Raw genomic sequence first — 13,934 nt, 5'->3', positions numbered from 1 at the left:
AACATAAGTCAGGGCTGATATATTGATATTGAAGGATAGATAGAATGGAGATCATTGGGATGAATGGCTTACATGCAGTTTCATGGAAAAAAAAAGAATGCTTTACTTGACCATGGCTTCTGCAAAATGGAAGACTCAAGAAGAATAGGGACAAGATATTTCTGGATATTGCCAAGCAAATATTGAAGTGATAAATGATGGGACCTACTGCAAATAAAAAAAATGCATAACAATACCAAAAGGCCTCAGCAGATTAGAAGGAAATGTTGGGGTCTAACACCTGATGTACTTGGATCTGGGGCTTAAGAAAAGCAAATAATGTGATTGGAAACTGTGATTTTGAAGTTCGAGCGTTCAAAGTATGAGGTACATGGCTTAGCCATTACAGTGCATGATAAAGAGAAAGTACACTTCAATGATATGTTATAAGATGAGCCACAGACTTTATTGGTTACTGCAGGGGTGATTATAGATTAGAGACATGTATCAAAATGTTATGGAGGATGACCAATCCCAGAGTTTAGAAAATATGTAGGTTAGATATAGAAAATTAGATATAGAAAATATGTAGATTAATAACATGTTTCATATACTCTTAGGACAATAGTTCTAAGTATAAAAACATTTGAGTCTGCTGAGATGCTCAAAGATCCACATTTCACAATATTCTCCGGGCCTAAGAGAAATAATAATAAAAAAAATTTGTGTCATAAATGATTTTTATTATAAAAAGATTAAGTATCTCTATGTTGTACTTTTCTAATATTAATAATATGCATTTTTTGAAATGTAGTTAAATGTGTTTTATCATGATGAAAACAGTAGAGAGATAGAATTCGGAAAATGAAGAATTTAAATGCCACAACATCACTTATCATGTCTGCATTCAGAAATGAAATTCTCTTGATATTATGAAATATTTTTTAGCCTTTCATTCACTCACAAACTTGAACCCTAAAATGCACAAATATATATATTATTATTACATATGCTGTTTAATATACTGCGTTAAATGATCAATTATAACAGTGATATTTAAATATTCAATTAGGGGTGCCTGGGTGGCTCTGTCGGTTGAGTGACCGACTTTGGCTCAGGTCATGATGTCACAGCTCGTGAGTTCAAGCCACGAGCTGGGCTCTGTGTTGACAGCTCGTAGCCTGGAGCCTGATTTGGATTCTGTGTCTCCCTCTCTCTCTGCCCCTCCCCCACTCATGCTCTGTCTCTATCTCAGAAATAAATAAACACTAAAAAAATGTAATAATAAAATAAAATATTAAATTAAATCATTGATATTTTCCTATATTGATATTTTTGTACAGCTGAGATACTTCTATTAATAATTTATGTTTTTCATCATACAGGTTTAACCTCATTTACTTAACTATTTTCCTATTTTATCAAAAATAGAGATGTTTCCCTTTTTTTATCTGAAAGTAATATAAGCATCATAATTTACACATTTTTAGGTGCAATACTACTTTTTAAGTTACATAGTGGAAATGTGTTTGTTAGGTTATAGGATATGATTTTTTTTCTTTTACTGGAGGTAAGATGTATGCTGCTGAATTTGTATTATAAACATGTTGCCTTGTATATTCTTCAGCTTAGTAATAGTTATTTTTCTCAATTTGCTGTGACTATTATTGAGTATATAGAGGGACATGCAACCCTGTTATCTGACACCATAATTACCAGTGGTTTTAGTTAAATAGGAAAAAAAATAGCTAAGAAAATCACAGGTAAATGAATTTAGTTTAACTCAACACATATTAAGTCATATCAAATTTGGAAAAAGTACACTTATCACCTTCATGTCTAATGCTGGGGCTTGACTTCTGCAGGACAGGTTGTTGGAAAGGTAGATCAATGTGAAGTGAGAGAGAACAAAAACTACTGGAACCCCATGAGCATCGGTGGTACCCACGTAGGGACTGGACCCCCTAACAGTTCTCACTTACTTGATGTGGGTGTTCTATAGGAGAAACTGACATTCTTCTCAGAGCTAAACACACACTTGACCCAGGAATCAGGGTCTGAAGGAGGATTGGAGAAGGTAGAATTGTCACAGGCTGAGGTATGTGCCAACAAGGTAAGTCATCAAATAACTGACAATGATTGGGAGTCAGCTAAGAAGGTGCCCGATGACCCTGACCTGACCTGGGCATAAAAAAGCAATATCCTTGCTGCTTTTCTGCAACCCTCTAAACCTAGCCCAAAAATGTTTCTTGTGGACTACCTTAACCAGAATATACAGGAAAGAAAATCCTGGGAAACTGAATTCAGCCAGGCAAAGTGGACATTTATAGAGTCACCACCTGCATCCAAAGTCTTTTCTTTCAGGTTACTAATGTGCTCTTAACAGTATTATTTTCTGGCATAAAGCACACCTTCTTTGACTTCCGATTTTGATTTAAAGGGAATGAGTACTCAATAATACTTAAAAAATAATTTGAATGCAGAACCTTCTTAGACTTCTAAGATATATATGGCCGAATATTTTATAACATTTTGTCCTCCTCTCAAAACCACACCAATGATTTTTTTTAATTTGACATTATTAGATTATATAAAATTACTTAATTTTGTTTTCACAAAACAACAGTGCTATTTCTTTTTCACTTATATTTTATAAGTGTTTGTGATTGTTAAATAAATGAAGCAAGTATAAGAAAATGTGCCACCAGTCTAAACAGACATGGGAACAATACAACATAATGTTGTTAAGCACGCAACTCTTTTGGTAGGAGGATAAGTTCATGACCATAATTGAGAATAACCTACTAATTAGTAATTTTCTGCCTGCCTTGGGCATCCACGGTCAATATATTTTATGGATGAAAAGGGGACATTGGCTAGTGTGTTTTGCCTAGTAAACAGAGATCTGTCAAGGCAACAACACTAAATTTACACCAAGTTCCATAACTACATACAAACATTTTATAAAAACTACACATGCATATACGGACATGCTTGCATACATAAATGCACACAGTTATATGCACGCAGAGAGATAAATAGATACATAGATACATAGTAAATTAGAATGAGAGGCCCTGAACTCTATTTATAGGTATATAGGATTCTGGAGTTGGCTCAGACTGGCTTACAAAAGCATCTTTTCCCAAATCTGCATTGTCATCAAATGGGCATCCTGATCTGAGCCATAAGAATATTTCCACTATGAAATTGATAAACACGATGCATACGAGCTTGGGAGAAAGTCATTATAGGGGAAAAGCCGGTTCTCAAACTTTTGCTACCACATCACCTCCCATATGCGTGTGTATATGCACATGCCCAAACACATACCTCCCACTGTTTTAGAACTATTGCAATATATATGAAACATTTCGTTATTTTAAACCACTCCCTGGTAAACTATATTTAATTGTTTCTAAGATGTAGGGATTTCACATTTACTTATAGCCCATAATAAATACCATCACGTAATTGCAATCGCCTCAGATCTCTTTTCCCCTTGGTGTTATATAAACGATAGTGTGTCTTAAGATCAGCAATGTCATATGTTTGAAATTGTATGCAATATGATGCATGTATTTTATGGTTAGTCATTCTATTTTTGCTGAATTTTTAGTTTCCCATTTTTTGTGTGTGATTACAGACGCTACAATGAATATATTATTGGTGTACATTTTTGATTTGGTCACCTGCCAAAGGCCTATCAGTTAGGATCAGAGGGCTGTGGAAACTTTCCTGGCCTACTCTAGCAGAAGCAGCCCACAGCTTAAGGCCCAAAGCTCTCAGGATGCCAATTGGAACCCCAGCGGGAAACGAACTGAGACCTGAAGCAACTGTCAGTGGCAGTCCAGAAGCTCCAAGTGACTGAGCCCAAAGAGTAAGGTCCGACCCATCTGGTGGTGCCTAGAATCTACTTCCCCTGCCTACTCACAGCGGCCACCCAGAGGAAGGTCCAGCAGGGTGCCCCCATCAAGGAGGCCATTCTCACACACTTTTCCACCAACCCAGTGTCTGTCTGCATCATGACGATCTACACATTCGACTGGGTGATGCTGGGCATGGACATTATTGGTAAGCAATTGGGCAATGTCTACCTACATCCTGAGGAGCAGAGGTACAAAAAGATCAAGCTGCAGAATAAAGTTTGTCAGCAGTGTGTTAACTACCTAAAAGGAACCCAGGAGTACTTTGAGTCCATTGGTTTCCAGGAGACAAGGCTTCCAGTTCCCAGTTGGGATGATTCCCCACCCCCCTCCCCCAGAGTTCTGTTGTCTGAACCAAGTCTCTGTGACCCAGTCCTACAATCTGGAGAAGGACAAGGAAGAGCTGCTGAGCACTAAGCCAGAGTCAGCCCAGCTGGACCTACAGTGCCAGGTCTTTGGCCCTTGTTCCTGACCTGCCAGTTCCATCTACCTGGGAACTCCTTCTGCCTTACAAGAGAGTTAATCAAGCAGGAGCAGAGGCCCAGGTCTCAGCCAGGGGGGCTGCAGCATGCTGCTGCCCGAAACCAGGAGGGAGAAGGAAGATGAATAAAAATATGAATATACACCAGCTGTGTAGGCGCTTCCCCAAAGGCTGGCTCCTCGAAGGGACCTCTTATGCTTGGGAATGGAGTGGAGTCACTACTGCACAGGTTCCTCCGAGGGCTTTGCAGAGTGACTGGCTGCCTTTCCGGCTGCTGGCCTCAGGAGGGCAGAAGTTGTTGCAGGACGAGAACCTGGCCTTCAAGTGTGAACTGGTGCCTTCAGCCCTCCTGACTTTCTCCTGGGACACAGCTATGCCAGAGGACATGGGGGCCAGGGGAGCCAAGCTGAACTTATCTATCTTGAAGCTCCTGCTTCTGTGGGACGTCTAGAAGCTCTCGTGAAATAAAAGCAAGTGTGGCTTCACAATGAATAAACACACAAATATTAAAAATAATAAAATAAAATAAATTAAAATAAAATAATAATAACTAATAATATATCCATTATGAGGCTAAAATTGAAGGTTAGATTCAGGCAAGCAGACAGATTGAAAAAAATAGAATTAGTAGTTCAAGGGCATTTTCATCTTAAATATTGTTAGATAATGCTAGTTTCATAGTCTGAAAAAATATTAGCAGAGAGTATTGCAACAGTGGCTATTAACATCCTATTCAGTTTCTATACAAAATTTGTTTTAATGAATATTTATTTCTTACTCTAGAAAGCACTGAAAGAGATTGTTGATATAACCTGGAGTGGAATTTACATTATTTTAGGGAGCAAAGAACAATGTATAAGCTAAACAAATAAGAACGTATACACAAAAAGAAGATATTAAAATAAGGTATTCCAATTTAGAGTGGATAATGGCTAATTTAAACTGGAGGGCTACTAAGGTGAATGATAAGAAGGAACCAATGAAGCAAAGAATAAAGGAAGAATATTTTCTATCTGGAATTCCCAATGTTGAGACAGTATTCATGTTAAACATATGATGAGAAGGCTAGTATGGCTGGAACATAATAGACGCGTAGGAGAATTATATAACATGAAATCAGACAGGCAAATATGAACGAGATCAGGATAACAAGTTGGGATTTTCTTCTTCTTCTTTTTTTAATGTTTTTTATTTATTTTTGTGAGAGAAAGAGAGACAGAGTGTGAGTTGGGCAGAGGCAGAGAGAGAGAAAGACACAGAATCTGAAACAGGCTCCAGGCTCTGAGCTATCAACACAGAGCCCGATGTGGGGCTCTAACGCATAAGCTGTGAGATCATGACCTGAGCTGAAGTCAGAGGCTTCACTGACTGAGCCACCCAGGCACCCCAAGGTGTTGGGATTTTATTCTAAGGTTAGGAAAGCCATTGGAAGGTTTTATTTTTTTTTTTAATTTTTTTTTTTTAATTTTTTTTTTCAACGTTTTTTATTTATTTTTGGGACAGAGAGAGACAGAGCATGAACGGGGGAGGGGCAGAGAGAGAGGGAGACACAGAATCGGAAACAGGCTCCAGGCTCCGAGCCATCAGCCCAGAGCCCGACGCGGGGCTCGAACTCACGGACCGCGAGATCGTGACCTGGCTGAAGTCGGACGCTTAACCGACTGCGCCACCCAGGCGCCCCTGGAAGGTTTTATAGAGAACAAATATTTACGTGTTTAAATTATCACGACGGCTTCTAAGCAAAGAAAAGGTAGTAGGAAATCAAAAGTGGAACGAGGGAAGCCAGTTAGTTAGTTTGGGCTGCCATAACAAAATACCAGAGACTGGATGGCTTAAACAACAGAAGTTTGTTTCTCACGGTGTTAGGGGCTAGGAAGCCCAAGATCAAGGTGTCAGCATAGTCAGGTTCTGGTGAGAGGTCTCTATCTTGTTTGCAGATGGTGCCCTTCTAGCTGTTTTTTTTCACAAGGCTGAGTGAGGAGTGAGCAAGCAGACTGTTATCTCTAAGGGCATGAATCCAAGTAGGAGGGCTCCACCCTCATGACCTCATCTAAACCAAATTATCTCCCAAAGGTCTGTAACTAAATATCATCACATTGAGGGTTAGAGCTTGAATATACATGACTGGGGCTGAGAAGGGGGTAGGAGAGGACAAGACAAAATTCAATCCATAGCACTGAAAACAACGGCAATAGTCTGGGTGAGAACAGATGGTGTCTCAGACCAAGGTCATATTGAAGGAAGAAAGAAACAGCATCTCTTTGGAAGTGGATCTACTTTAACAGTAGAGTTAAGAAGGGTCATCAATAGATCAATCGTAGCCTGAGGAAATTAGATGATTGAACCATAACTCCAAGATGTCTGACTTGAGTGCTCAAGAGTGGTGCCATTTATGAATATGGAAAACTCAGATTTAGAGAAAAATGTATTTCTGCTATGACAAACTTGCCTTCTTGCTTCTGAACTGAGATCCAAACTGCAAAATCAAATAAGTCTTTGCATTGATGAGTTTCTATTTTTCTGGAAAAGCTGGGATATAGTCTGGGAAAAACAGAACATATAATTAGCATATAATGTTAGGCAATTGGATAGAATCACCTACATAAATGTATAAACAGAGATAGGTAAAAAGTTCAAGACTGAGTTAAGGCTAAATACTGATACTCATAAGTTGAGCAAATGAGGAAAGACCAAAACTGGATACGAAGGGAGGCTGATGAAAGAGGAAAAAAAAAAAAAAGGGAGAATATGGAGTTAAGAAGTTAAGAGTAGCAAGTACATAAATGATGAAGTTAAGATCCACTGTTTTGACAATTTAAATGATGTGCTGACAGTAGAAGACTTAAATCATAAATAGAATATGAGGTGGGAAATTGAGGATGCTGAATATGAACAACTATTCAAATGATTTTAGCTGGGAAAGAAAAGGAAAAAAAAATGGGGATATAGCTAAGGGTAAAGTGAGGCCAGAAGATATTTTTATCTTAATTGGAGATAATAGTACATATTTATATAGCGATGGAAATTATGGCATGGAGGAGAAGAAATCAAAGATGCATGAAAGAGAATAATCAAAGGGCATATGTTGAAAAGACAAAAATAGATGGGATCCAGAGCAAAACAGATGCCATTGGCAGGACAGGACACGGAACCGTAGAAATAGTGCTGAAAGCAGAGGATATATATGTAGACGGACGGAGACTGAAGATGTGGTGTGAGGGTGAGAGAGTTCTCAAGGGATATTCATGTAGTACATTTCCATAACTGCAGAAAGGTTCATTGTACAGCACTACTCTAAATGAGTTCTGTCATCCTAAGATTACAGAAATCTCTTCTATTTTCTCTTAAAATTTACCTTTTAATTTTTTTTTATTTTAAATTTGAAGACTATTTTTATCCTTGATGTACACTAGGAACTAGTTTGATTTTTCCCCAATAGCCAATTATCTTTATTTTTTGAAGTTTTTCTTTATTTATTTTGAGAGAGAGTGAGCACAAGTGGAGGAGAGGTAGAGAGAGAAAGGGAGTGAGAGAGAATTCCAAGCAGGTTTCCCAATGCCGGCACGGAACCCGAGCAGGGTTCAGACTCAAGAATTGCGAGATCATGACCTGGGTTGAAGTTGGACACACAACAGACTGAGCCACCCAGGTGCTCCAAACCAATTATCTTTAATCCATGTATTAAAACCTCAACCTTTTCCCACTTCAATAAAATTGCAGCTTACTTACATCCAACAGCACTATTTTGTATGTGTGTAGGTTGCATTTATAGCATACATGAAATATATAACCTTATATTTACATCTGTTGTTACATTTCAGATTTCTTGTATTTGATAATTGATTTGTCCTTATAACCATAATCATCATTCTTTGTTATTGGTAATTATAGTATTACCAGTATGCCAGTTAACCTGCCATTATTTACCCTAATAAAAAAGTTATTGGGAAGCGTTATGATGGCAGAGAAATAGGGGGTACCTGGGCTTTCCTTTATCCCTTAAACACAGCTGCGTTAAGATCACATCACTTGGGACACCCAGGAAATCTATCTGAGGGCTAACGGAAGGTTCTCCACAGTTGGAGGAAGACAGTGTAGCAGGTGTAATGCTTATTTTAACAAACAAATCAAAGAGCACCTAGTTGAAGTTCCAAACACTCCACCACTGCAAACAAGGAGGAGCTCTACAGAGGACTGACCAGTGGGAAAAGAGCAGCCAAAATGCAACAGCAGAGTGCACACAGCACACACCAGCAACACTTCCTGAAGTGCAAGGCCCTGGATGGCGTATGACCGTTTTTAAGCATTATTCTCAGGTGGAAGAAACATAAAAATCTTTTAAAACATGCAAAAAGACAGAAACTTAACCAATGAAAAGGTGGAAGAATGCTCCTCAAAAGAAAGGTCGGGGAGAAATCACAAGGGACTTACTCAACGCAAATATAAGCAATATATCCGAACAAGAATTTAGAACAACAGTCGTAAGACTACTAGGTGGGCTTGCAAAAAGTATGGAAGACACCAGAGAAACCCTTAATGTAGAGAAAAAAGACCTAAAAACTAGTCAGTTTGAAATTAAAAAAAAAAAAAAAAGCTATAACTGAAATGCAAAACTGACTGGATATAGTCACAATGAGGATTGAAGCAGGGGAAGAATAGGTTATATAAAAGATAAAATTATGAAAAATAATGAAGCTGAAAATAAGAGGAAAAGAAAACTATTAGATCATGAAAGGAGACCTGGGGAGCTCAGTAATTTCATTAAGCGAAACAATATTCGTATCATAGGAGTCCCAGAAGAAGAAGAGTAGGAAAAAGGAGGATAAAGTTTATTTGAAGAACTTATACCTGAGAACTTCTTTAATCTTGGGAGTGAAACAAGCACTCGGTCCCAAGAGGCAGAGAGGATTCCCTTAAAATCAATAAAAAAGGTCAACACCATTACATAATTACAAATCACAGTGAAACTTGCAAAAATAAAGAGAATTCTAAAAGCCACTGGTGATAAAAGTCCTTAACCTACAAGGGTGTATTCATAGGTTAGCAACAGACCTGTCCCCTGAAACTTGGAGGGCCAGAAAGGAGTGGCAGGAAATATTCAATGTGATGAATGGGGAAAATATGCAGCCAAGCATCCTTACCCAGCAAGGCTGTCACTCAGAACAGAATGAGAGATAAAGAATTTCTTAAACAACAACAACAAAAAAAAAAAAAAAAAAAGGATTTGTGACCTCTAGGCCAGCCATGCAAGAAATTTTAAGGGGGACTGTTAGAGAAAGAAAAACAAAAAGAAGAAGAAGAAGACTATGGCAACAAAGAGTAGAAAGGACCAGAGAAAATCACTAGAAACACCAAATCTACAGGCAACACAATGTCATTAAAATTCATATCTTTCAATAATCACCTGAAAGTAAATGGACTAAATGCTCCAATCAAAGGACATAGGGTATCAAAATGGATTATAAAAAGATCTATTTATATGCTGCCTACAAAGACACCCTTTAGACCTAAAGACACTTGCAGATTGAAAGTGAGGGGAGGGAGAACCATCTATCATGCTGATGGACTCAAAAGAAAGCTGGAGTAGCCATACTTACATCAGACAAACTAGATTTTCAAACAAAGACTTTAACAAGAGATGAAGAAGAGCATTACATCGTAATTAAGGAGTCTATCCATCCAGAAGATCTAACAATTGTAAATATTTATTGCCCAACATGGAAGTACACAAATATATAAATCGATTAATTGAAACATAAAGAAACTCATTGATAGTAATACAATAATAGTAGGGGACTTTAACACCCCATTTATAACAATGGACAGATTATCTAAGGAGAAATCAACAAGAAAACAATGGCTTTAAATGACACACTGAACAGAAAGAACTTAACAGATACATTCAGAAAATTTCACCCCAAAGCATCAGAATACACATTCTTCTTGAGTGCACATGGAACATTATCCAGAGTAGATCACACATTGTGTCACAAATCAGCCCTCAACAAGTACAAAAAGATCAAGACCATACCTTGCATATTTTCAGACCACAGCACTAAAAAATTTGAAATCAACCACAAGAAAAAATTGGAAATACCGTGAATACTTTGAGGTAAAGAACATCCTATAATGAATGAATGGGTTACCAAGGAGATTAAAGAAGAAATTTAAGGGGACCCGGGTGGCTCAGTCAGTTAAGTGTCTGACTTTGGCTCAGGTCATGATCTCATGGTTGATGAGTTCGAACTCTGCATCCGGCTCTGGGCTCCTAGCTCAGAGCCTGGAGCCTGCTTCAGATTCTGTGTCTCCCATTCTCTCTGCCCCTCCCCCACTCATGCTCTGTCTCTTTTTCCTTCAAAAATAAATAAACGTTTGAAAAAAAGAAATTTAAAAAGTACATGGAAGCAAATGGAAATGAAAACAGGACAGTCCAAATTCTTTGGGATGCAGCAAAGACAATCCTAAGAGGAAAGTATATGGCAATTCAGGCCTATCTCAAGAAGCACGAAAGGTACCAAATGCACAATCTAATTTTATGCCTACAGGAGCTAGAAAAGGAACAGCAAATAAAGGTTAAAGCCAACAGAAGAAAGCAAATAATGAAGATTAGAGCAGAAATAATATAAAAATGAAACAAAACAAAAACAGTAGAACAGATCAATGAAACTAAGAGCTGGTTCTTTGAAACAATAAACAAAACTGATAAGCCCCTGACCAGACTTATTATATTTCTTTTTCTTTTTATTTATTGAATTTTTTTGGTTTATTTGTTTATTTTGAGACAGAGAGAGAACAAGTGGGAGAGGGGCAGGAAGGGAGAGAGAAAATTCCAAGCAAGCTCTGCATGGCTAGCACAGAGCCCCTTGCAGGGCTTGAACCCATCAAACCGTGAGTTCATGACCTGAGCTGAAAACAAGATTTGGACACTTAATCAACTGAGCCACCTAGATGCTCCTAGCCAGACTCAGTAAAAGAAAAAAGAAATGACCCAAATAGAAGCAATCATGAATGAAAGAGGAGAGATCACAACCAACAACCACAGAAATACAAACAATTATAAAAGAATACTATGAAAAATTATATGCCAACAAATTGGGCAATCTAAAAGAAATGGACAAATTCTTAGAAACCCATGAAGTACCAAAACTGAAATAGGAAGGAATAGAAAATTTGAACAGACCCATAACCAGCAAAGAAATGGAATCAGTAACCAGAAACATCCCATAAAATAAGAGTTTTGGGCCAGATAGCTTCCCAGAGGAATTCTACCAGGCATTTAAAGAGTTAACATTCATTCTTCTCAAACTGTTCCAAAAATAGATATGGAAGGAAAACTTCCAAACCCCTCTATGAAGCCAGCATTACCTGGATTCCAAAACCAGACAAAGACCCCACTAAAAAGAATTATAGGCCCATATCCCTGGTGAACATTGATGCAAAAACGCTCAACAGGATACCAAACTGAATTCAACATTAAAAGAATTATTCACCAGAATAAAGTGGAAATTATTCCTGGACTGTGGGCCTGGTTCAATATTCACAAGTAAGTCAACATGATACACCATATTAATAGAAGAAATGGTAAGAACCATATAATCCTGTCAGTAGATGCAGAAAAAGCATTTGACAAAATACAGCATTTATTCTTTATAAAACCCTCAACAAAGTTAGGATAGATGGAATATACCTCAGCATCATAAAGGCCATATACAAAAGACCCACAGCTAATCTCATCCTTAATGGGAAAAACAACAAAAACAAAAACAAAAACAAAAACAAAAAAATGAGAGCTGTTCCCCTATGGTCAGGAACACGACAAGGATGTTCACTCTCAACATTACTATTTTACATAGTACTGGAAATCTTAGCCTCAGCAATCAGACAACAGACAGAAATAAAGGGCCTACAAATGGACAAGAAAGAACTCTAACTATTTTCAGATGACCTGAGACTCTAGAAAACCTGAAAGACTCTACCGAAAATGGCTAAAATTAATAAATGAATTTAGCAAACTTAAAGGATATAAAATCAACATGCATAAATCTATTGTATTTCTATACACCAAAAATGAAGCAGAAAAATAAATCAAGGAATTGGTCCCAATTTGCAATTGCACCAAAATTGTATATGATATGTATAGTTTTTTTGGTTTCCTTTTCCTTGGCTAAGATTTTAATTTTCCTGTTGAATTTAGGAGAGGGATCTCTATTCATTTTTCTCAACTAGAATTTTTTCTTTAGGATTCCATATATACTATTTATCAGGCTAGAAACATTTCTTTTGATAAGTAGCTTATTAAGAGTGAATATCGGTGATGAATAGTATTACATTTAATATTATATTTGGAGGGAAACTAACAAAAATATATATTAATATTTTATGCCATATGATAAAATGTAAATATTATAAATTAGATAAAAGTATTTTGTGATGTAAAGCATCATTTAAAATATTTCACATTCCTCTCTTTCTTGAATCATTTTTTTTTAATTTTTGTTACAGAACAGTTGTGGATAATTCTTTCTGAGTACATGGTAAATATCTAGATCCTTGCCTGGATGAAAATATATTTTGCCTTTGACCTTGAATACTTTGTTTGCTTGACCTAGAATTCTCTTGAAAAGAAATGTCCTGGAGAATGCTGATTATTATCTTTTATCATCTGGTCACTTACATTTAAAAAAAAAAAAAGCTGGTGCCTACCTAATTATCCATACATTTCAGATAATTTTTCTGTAATTTTGAAAAATATTTTGACTTTTAATTTTTATTTATTATGTATTTTATTATTTTACTTTTTGCATTTAGTGTCTGAAATTTCATCCCCCTAGCCATTGGTACATCTGAAGATTTATTATTGTTACCATTATAATTTATTATAACAATGGATTCCTTCCCATCATTTTTACTTCCTCTCATTCTGAATTTGCTTTTAGATAGTTATGATAAAAGTTAATCTGTTCTCTTTTTCATAACCTATCTCTCACGTGTCACATTTCTTTGGCCTTTTGCCTTGGCTTCTTAAAGAATGCCATCACTCAGGCTCTTAGCACCCAGTGCACTCATCAGCTTTGTCCGTTGTTATTTTTAATTGATCTAATAGGACTTTGATATATTTTTTAAATTTTTTTTAATGTTTACTTATTATTTTTTAACAGGGCGTGAGCAGGAGAGGGGTAGAGAGAGAGGGAAACACAGAATCTGAAGTAGGCTCCAGGCTCTGAGCTGTCAGCACAGAGCCTGCGGCTGGGCTGGAACTCACAAACTGCGAGATCATGACCCAAGCTGAAGTCGGTCGCTTAACCAACTGAGCCACCCAGGCTCCCAGGACTTGGATATTTTTAATTTGCACATGCTCTGTTTCCTTTAAGGCAATTCAGCTTTATTATTTATTTGGATTTGTTTTTCTTTTTTTACATTGTAATATTTTATACACCTATGTAACACAGCAATGGGTTTTAAATGACAATATAAAATGAACAAAACAAACAAAAATAATCAAAAGTCAAATCTATCCATGTCCTTTTCTCACATCTCATTCTACTTCC

The sequence above is a fragment of the Panthera tigris genome, chromosome B1 (assembly GCF_018350195.1).
Source record: "Panthera tigris isolate Pti1 chromosome B1, P.tigris_Pti1_mat1.1, whole genome shotgun sequence".
In the NCBI taxonomy this organism is placed as follows: domain Eukaryota; kingdom Metazoa; phylum Chordata; class Mammalia; order Carnivora; family Felidae; genus Panthera; species Panthera tigris.
The sequence above is the reverse complement of the archived record's forward strand: the minus strand, read 5'-3'. Positions refer to the sequence as shown.